The sequence below is a fragment of the Piliocolobus tephrosceles genome, chromosome 5, assembly GCF_002776525.5.
Source record: "Piliocolobus tephrosceles isolate RC106 chromosome 5, ASM277652v3, whole genome shotgun sequence".
NCBI classification, from domain to species: domain Eukaryota; kingdom Metazoa; phylum Chordata; class Mammalia; order Primates; family Cercopithecidae; genus Piliocolobus; species Piliocolobus tephrosceles.
The window spans coordinates 24,109,647-24,118,797 of record NC_045438.1 but is presented as its reverse complement, the minus strand read 5'-3'; positions in this window follow the sequence as shown (position 1 = coordinate 24,118,797).

Genomic DNA, 9,151 nt, shown 5'->3' with positions numbered 1-9,151 from the left:
GTATTCCTCTGTATATTTCTCCCTGACTTATAAATCTTGAGACCTTGATTGTAAGAGCGTGTATCATCAGGGGAGAAATGTAAATAGGAACTGGAGTCATTGAGCCTTAGGTAGGGAATATATCAACCCAATTTCTTCCTCTCTTCTCCCTTTCATAGGATAAATAATCCACCCCATCTGCTCTTACATTGAATAGTGCAAAAAGGAATACGATTTCCACAAACCTGCCACAGATTTTGGTGTGGAGCAATGATGCTTGTCCCTTTAATTCAAATGTCACTTTCCATTTGAAGGCCTTTGAGGCTGGCATGCTGAAAATTCTAGGCAGCGTTTCTTTGGAAACTCTTTGCGGTATCCATGGATACCCAATCTGCCGGAAGTAAGGTGCATGATCTTTTCAGAAGCAACACACATATGTATGTGTAAATGATCTGTATCAAAAAGAAGAAAGAGGGTAAAGTCCATTACTGGATATATGGTTAGTAGGAAAACAACTCCATCTATTAGGAATGTGGAGTTTTTCCCTTGGCATGAAAACATACACACAAAATAATCCCAGATAAAGTTCAAGTATTTATAATCAGAAGGTGTTCTGTGGCCTCGCAGTTTTATTTTCAATGTTTTGTCTACCATGATTTTCATAAATAACTAACAATACAGTTCACAGAGAGACTTTGGAAACTTCTACTGGGTTAAACTTTGTAACTAGTCACTTAACCATTATCTCAGTTCATCATCTACCTGCCAAATGGGAGTTTTCAATTAACCCTAAACCCTCCTTCCTGAGGAAATACACCTTTAAAGGAATAAAGAAAAAATATAATAGTGTTATAAATAAAACATTTGATAAGAAAATAACAAAATAAAGATCAATAAAATAACAGCTCCTGAGTTTGCTAGCAATGTCTATAAATATTTAAGCATTATTACTTAAAAATGTTTTCCTTAGAAAATACCTGCCACTTACCTAGAATTTGTCTTTGACAACCTAGAGGTTGTCTCTGAATGACAACCCTACAATTACAATGCAGAGTAAATCATTCATGGTTTGAACGCAAGAAAAAAGAATTATTTGTTACTGTTTGTCAGATTCTAGCCCAAACTGAGGTCCAAGGGGAGTTGGTGGGCTGGTGGCGGGTAGCTGGAAAAACTTGTGGAATCGTAGGCAGTTTTGATATGGCCGTATTCTCTCTCTGGGCGCGAGCCATATGTACAGCATCAGCGGGGTAGTTAAACCTTTTACAGACAATAGTGGATTCAAGCCAAGCGCAGGCTCATGTGAATGGTCACCTAATGTGCCTCACGTGGCGTGGTTACATAATGTGTAGAGTTGTGCGCCTGCGTTCCAAACCCACTGAGTCATCCTGTGCCAGAAGGCTGCCTCAGCCTACTCCTGACTAAAATGCAGCCATTTCCCTTACACTCCATCCCTTAGACTGAGGAGAGTCTTTCAGGTAGGGATATGTGCCCATAGGGTGGAGCCCTGAATTCATAACCCACAACAACAATACAGAGAGCAACAGTTCATTACTAGGATCCCAGCTATGCTACTTAGTACTATTAGGGCCCGGCGTAGGCCAGAGCCCAGAGATGTCCACCATCTCTGCAGGGGGTTACCAGTAAGGCTCTCAACCACCCTGATCTCCCATGAGACCTCTTGCAGGGCTGCTGTTATGTTCTGCCAATTGTCAGGGATAAAGGTACAACACTGTTCCTAAAAGAGCACAGGTGCCTCCTTGTGCAGCAGGTTACTGTGTCTAAGCACATTCAGTTTTGCAACACCACCTTTCTCATCTGATGAGCCTCATCCATTAACAGGAGGAGGGCCACTTGGGTGTAATTCAGAGCCCGGGTGGTGTGCTCTGCAAGAGAGGTAACTTGTGCTTCTACAGTTGTGACATCCACTCCAGGGATAGTCACTGTCAAGGGGTAGAACCACCAAGGGGCTTGTCGCACTCAGAAATGAGAGTGTAGCGCCTCGCAGTTACGCAGTGTCTGGGCAATGTGGACAGAACAGTGGCAGGTACATAAGACCACCCCCAGGTCCAACATTTAGTCCAGTTCACTGGTAGGTAAGGCCACCCTGTGTCCCCACAGACCCATGAACTCCCAGGGGGCACAAAGTCCATTGGGGCCCAACCTTGGTGGGGCTGCTTGTTCCAGCATACCTTCAGTATGGTGACATGTGTTATGTTTACACAGGCCGTGATGGGTACCCATCCCGGCCTGTGTAAACAATGTTGTGTTACACAGATTAGTAGTGTTAGCCCAATGTTGCTTTATGCACTGTGACACCTGGGCTGGGGGTACTACATGTTCCCCCACTAGCCAGCCCCAGCCATCATAAATGCTATGGGCCAGTCAGGTGATGGGAGCACCATGGATCTTGCAGCATCCTTTGTCTAAAGCTTGCCGCATTGCATTCCAGTTGTCAACCATGGGACCCCAAGTCTCCAGCCAGGTCCAGTTCTCTGCAGTCACTGAATGTATATGCCAAGGCAAGTCATCTGCAGTTGCTGCTGGAAGGGCAGTGCAGACCCAAAAGTTGGAAACATGGGTCACCTCAGCATAGGTGTGGGTGCAGTTTACAATACAGTTGGAGCATGTTAACCTATGGCCAAAATGGTAGAGCAGGCACAGCTACGAACAGGTAAATCATGCCCCTCAGGCAAAATACAGGCTAACTTTTCATCCATGGATAACAATGCAGCTGCCAAGAGCTTCTGCCCTGGGCGATGGTACTACACCTTCTCAGCTCCTCATGGTTCCTATGGGTCCAGTATCTATGCCAAAGTCAAGCAAAGTCAAGGAGGAGCTCATAGTAGGCCATGCAGACAGTACTTATGTCTCCCAGAGGAGCGTTTCTTCCCTGGCCATTGCCCTAAGAACAGTCAACCAAGGGTGACATGCATTGAACGCCCAAGGAGTGACATGCAAGTCATACTGTAGGCCCTCCCCACAGGGAGCTACAATGGTCAACCACCAGCAGGGGAGCCTGGAGGGTCCATGGCCACAGCCAGGTTTTCTGTTCCCCTCCCTTCAGGGGCATTGGGGCAGGCAACAAAAGGTTACCGTTCGTCCCCATACCTGGTCGGAGGAGGTCATCCTTAGTGTGTATCTGCAACTGAATAGGGGTGGTGGCCCAGTATAACAAAGCCTCCGCAAGGGCCGGGCCATCTTTCCGTGGCCATTCATTCAAGGTTTGAACCACCAGGTCCAGCTTGGAACTCCAGCCCTGCAAAGACAGGGGTGTGACCTGCAAGCATAACCCATTCTTCAAGAGCCCTTTATATCACTCAATCATACTCACAGCTTGTGGGTTGTATGGCACATGGAATCCCCGCTTTATGTCCATTTGTTGTGCCCATTGTTGTACCTGTTGTCCAGTGAAATGGGTTCCCCTATCACTCTCTACAGCCAGAGGGCAACCATACAGGGTACATAAGTGTTGCAAGACCCGGAGGATGTGCTGTTGATTGGCCACCCTGCAAGGGTAGATGTACAACAGGCAGGCCTGTGACCATGTCCACAGCTGTTAGCACATGCGTATATCCTTGCAATTTTGGCAGCAGCCCAATGTAGTCTACTTACCACCCGGCCAAGGTCACTCGCCCTATTGTCACTTGTGTAACAATGGGCAGATGCCTCCATCTAGGGTATGACTGAGTACATGCTGGGCATTTCTGATGAGCCTCCCAAATATCTTGCATCGGCAGGGACAGACTCCAATGCTTATTGCCCTGTTACATCAGTTTGCCCCCAGCATGTCCCAGTTTCTGGTGTAGCCACAAGGCCACATCTTGTGTAGGTGCTGACTAACCATTGGACCTTGGTCAAGACATCTGCCTCAACATTACCAAGAGGGGCCAAAGGCATATGACCTGACACATGACAAATAGTTACATCTTTCTGATGATCCATTTCCCAGAGGTCTTGCCACATCACTTGGCTCCACATAGGTGAGTGGCCGACTAGCCAATTTTGTATTTTCCAAGTAGTTAACCACAACGTTAAGCCTAGAGAGACTGCCCAACTATTGGTACAGATTACCATAGATGTCTGCTCCTTAGTGATCACCATCTATACTGCTCTAAGTTCAGCCCATTGGCTACTTTGCCCACACCCGGTTTCAAACCATATGGTGTCTGTACTAGGTTGCACTGCAGCAGTGGTCCGGGAAGCATTAGATCCTTGACTAGATCCATCTGTGTACCATGCCCCATGGGGAATGGGGGTTACCCTTCCTTAAACAGTGATGGCTTGGGGTCTAGGGGTGCCTCAGGCCCTACGGCCTCTTGCATTAGGTCTATGGGTTCCAAGACCTCTTGCAACTCTGCTGCTAAGGGTCTTGTACTCAGCAAACTTCGCTGCTCCAAGTAGGTGCCCCACTTTGCCAAAGTGGATGTCTGTGCCATCCCAGTCCAGGGGGACATTACCCATGAATGCACCCATCCTGCTATTGGGTAAGCCATCCACATGATGACTATAGCTCATTCTGTCACACTCTCACAAGACTGAAGTGCAGCATATACAGCTGCTAGCTGTTTCTCTATCACGGGCTGTTGGAGCTCAGCTCCTTTCCATAGTTGGGACCAAAAGCCTACTAGTGTTCTCAGGCACCGTGTGCTGCCACAGGCCCCAACCGAAACCATCTGTGGTCACATGCACATCCAGCTCAACCAGGTGCCCCTGGTCAACTACCCATAGGGCTTGTGCCTGCTGAATAGCCTGCTTGGCTGCCAGGAAAGCAGTCTCAGCCGTATCATCCCAATTCCAGGTGGCTCCCTTCTTTGTTAACCATGCAACGGTTTTATTATTTGAGCTAAATGGGGTCGAAATGCTCACCAATACCCCAGGAGGCCCATAAAAGTTTGCAGCTGCTTCACTGTGGTGGGCCAGGGCTATGCCTGCGTTTTGTCAGTATTACCTTCTGGTATGGCCATCATCTAACCCAACCAGGTAACTCCCAAGAATTTGGCAGATAATCCAGACCCTAGGACCTGGGATTCATTGATGGCCCACCTGCATGCTGCCAAATGTTGTCACGAGAGGAGCACCGCCACATCTAAATCTACAAGAGAATCAGAGGTTAACATAATATCATCCATATAATGGAATAGGTGGACCCCTTCTGGACATTGCCAAGTGACTAAATCTGTGACAACAAGACCATGACACATGGTGGGGCTATGCACATAGCACTGTGGCAACATTGTAAAAGTCCATTGTTGCCCTTCCCACGTGCAGGCAAACTGTTCCTGGCTCTTGGATCAATGTCGATGAAGAAAAATGCATTGACCAAGTCCACTGCATAGTGATACTGTCCCAGTTCCATTGTCAAGCATTCCATCAAATCCATGATTGACGGTACAGCTGCACGCAAAGGGGGTGTTAACTTTATTCAGTTCCTGATAGTTTACCGTCATCTGCCAAGTTCCATCAAACTTTCTAACTGGTCACACTGGAGAATTGTAGGAGCTGTGGATGCCACACACTATCTGCACCTCCTCCAGCTTTTTAATTGTCTCAGTTATCTTCGTATGCCCACCCAGCAAATGGCATTGGTGGGTGGAAGTAACCAGTTAGGGTTGTGGCAGGACCTGAGGCTGGCGATGCTTATGTCTGTGCAGCACCAGCTTCACCAGATGCACTCGAAGTCTGAATTCTCTGGCCGGGGTTTGTAAAGTCAGGCCATGTAAAATGTCCACCCCCAGGATGTATTCAGGTCTGAGGGAGACATACACAGTACATAAATAGGGAGCCAAGCAACCAGTGCCGAGGTACAGAGACACAGGTTTCACTTTCAGTGACCAGCCTCCACAACCATCAATGTAACAGCATTGCCCGGAAACTTATCTGATTCCCATACACAAGGCTACAATCTGTGCCAATATTTACCAGCACTGGCACCTGCTCTAAGTTAGTGGGGGACCGGTGAATTGCTAATTCTACATGTGGCTACTGGTCATCTGCTGTCCCCCCAAGCTGGGCACTTTGGCCAGTTCCCTAATCAAACAGGAAAGGCGCCACATTTCAACCTGGCTGCAGCAAGTAGTCCTTGAGTTGGAGCACTTGGGAGGGAATGGGTCACGCAGCAATGTCCTTCTTCCCCTTGGTGTTTTCCAGAATTGCTTCTCGGGAGACGACTGTCTCCACAAAGTTAAGACTACTTCACTGGGCAGCTTATTGATTTTTTTCTCAGTCAACCCTGGCCAAAATCAAATCCATCCACATCTGTGAGCGTGTCACTCGCTGGGGCCCCCTCTTTGCCCATGGGGGAGCCCTCTGTGGACAGGGCACCTTCCTCTTCCTTATGGTGTGGATCCCTCAGTACCACCAACAGCCTTCTACTTCCCAGAGAGCAGCCATAGCAGTGGTCACTTCATTTATGTGGTGCCCTCCCTACAGGGTGAGGACAGCAGCTAGGAAGCCAAAGGCACTCGGAGGTGCAGAGGTAAACGTTCATCATCTGGCCCCGGATATTCAGATCACACACAGCCTGCCACATAACCACTGCCCAGATGACTTGCACTAAATCAGCACATGACGGCCATTTACTCACAGTTTCAGATATTTCACCAATGTCATTTCACACAGTCCATATGGCTGCCCAAAGCCACTCAATCAGGGTGTGGTCACTTTGCCTTGCCACTAACCACCTGCTCACTTGCAACCGCTGAAGGAGGGAGAGGAGTCATGATGGAGGCGAGTCATGATGGAGGCCAGCTTTTCCATCCCAGAGGCAGAACAGGAGATACTATCTACTCCCTCATCCCACAAATGAAGCATCCAGGTAGGCAGGGGTTCCCCTGGAAGCTGGCAGCCCTACTTGCCTAATTCCTGCAACTCAGTTGGGGTATAGGCAATATACGAATTTTGTTGTGTTACCACTCTGGGAGGGGGTCCCGGAGCCCACCCTTGGGGCCCCAATGGCTATTCATGATCTACCTTCTGATGTACCACTGAGCAAGCCTACAACAGAGGTCCCTCTTCCACAGTATCAGACTGAGTGAGGATCTTCGGCCAAGACAACAGACCCAGGCCTCGAAGCCTCACTCCTTGTTGGTGCTCTGTGCTTCCAGCTGCTTCAGTGTCTTCTCTATGCGCTGAAGCATGACCCATCTAACACTGCCCAGGTTTCCAACAGAGCCCATCCGAGCAGTACAGCTGCCACTGGGTACCACAGCCCATGTTCTGGCCACGTGGCCGACCCAGAATCAGCAGGGACCAAAGGCTCACTCACCTCATGATCCTGCTCACCACATCAATTGTCAGGTTCTAGCCCAAGCTGAGGTCCGAAGGGAGCCAGTGGACAGGTGGTCGGTAGCTGGAAAAACACTCAAGGAATGATAGGCAGTTTCGACATGGCTTTATTCTTTCTCTGGGTGTGAGCTATATGTACAGCATCAGCAGGATTGTTGTGCCTTTTACAGACAATAGTGGCTCCAAGCCAAGCACAAGCTCATGTGAGTAGTCACCTAATGTGCCTCATGTGGCAGGGTTACACAATGTCTGGAGTTGTGTGCCTGTGCTCCAAACCTGCTGAGTCATGGTGCGTCAGAAGGCCACCTTGGCCTACTCCTGACTAAAGCACAACCATTTCCTTCACACTCTACACCCTACGCGGAGGGGAGTCTTTCAGGTAGGGATACATGCCCATAGGGCAGAGCCTTGGATCCATAACCCACAACAATACAGAGAGCAACAGCTCACTACTAGGATCCCAGCTATACTACTTATGACTTTTAGGACCCAGCAAAGGCCAGAGCCCAGGAATGTCCACCATCTCTGCAAGGGGCCATCCGTAAGGCTCTCAACCACCTTAATTTCCCATGAGACTGCTTGCAGAGCTGCTGTTATTTTCTGCCAATTGTCAGGGATAAAGGTACAACATTGTGTTCCTAAAAGGATACAGGTGCCTCCTTGGGTAGCAGTTAGTATGTCTAAGGCCATTCAGTTTTGCAGCACCACCTCAGCTCACTCCTGATTAAAGTGCAGCCATTTTCCTTACACTGTTTTTCCCTTATAGATTGGTATTTTACCAGCTGTTACATAATTCTCAATGCCGTTGTATTTGAAAATGTTGATTCACCTCAAAGCCTTGTGGTGGTGATACATGCTCTGGGGTAAATGACTGATGAGGCGCTTTGTAAAAAAGCATCTCTGTGCTCAGCATTTTCATTTAAGCAATTTGTCAGTATTCACATTCAAAGGTGAAATGGGATGATTTCTGTGAAAGACAAGATTTTGTTATTTTTGGTTTGCTTTAATTTTTATATATATATATTATATACATGATGGATATACGTATTACATATATTTTATATATAATGTGTGTGTACATAATATACCCTCTGGTGTGAACTGAAAGTCAAGTAGAAATGTAGCATAAAGAATTTTACCATGCTTAGAGGTTATCAAAAGTAGCCATAAATAGCAAATATAACAATATTTGCCAAATATTATTATAGTTTGAAGTTACATTTGAACGCCAGGTTTGAAGAAGTTGTTCCATATTTCATAGTAAGTCACTTTTTAACCTTGTCACCATCTTCCTTTATCACGCTACTTCTACTTAAATTGAATACTAAGTGAGAGGAGAACAATGGGGTTGACGTTCAACAACTTTCAAGCTTACATGTAATTTTGGAACAGTGAACAGTGACAGAAGAGCCACATAGATCCCTGGGTTCCCTCCACACACACTGGCCACTGTGAATGGCATGGCATATCATGACATTACATCCTAAAGCATGCAGTTTGTTCTGTTTGCTATGATTCAAGAACAGATTTCTAACAAAATTTGTAACTTAGAGTAAGATATGCAGACTGCATTGCTAAAATGACCTGCCAATAGTTGTAATCAATTTTTTTTTTTTTTTTTTTTTTTTTTTTAGACAGCATCTCATCTCTCTGTCACCCGGGCTGGAATGCAGTGGCATGATCTCGGCTCACTGCAGCCTCTGCCTCCCTGGTTCAAGAGATTCTCCCATCTCAGCCTCCCAAGTAGTTGGGATTACAGGGATGTGCCACCATGCACAGCTAATTTTTGCATTTTTAGTAGAGACAGGGTTTCACCATGTTGGCCAGGCTGGTCTCGAACTTCTGATCTCAGTTGGTCCATCCACCTTGGACTCCGAAAGTTCTGGGA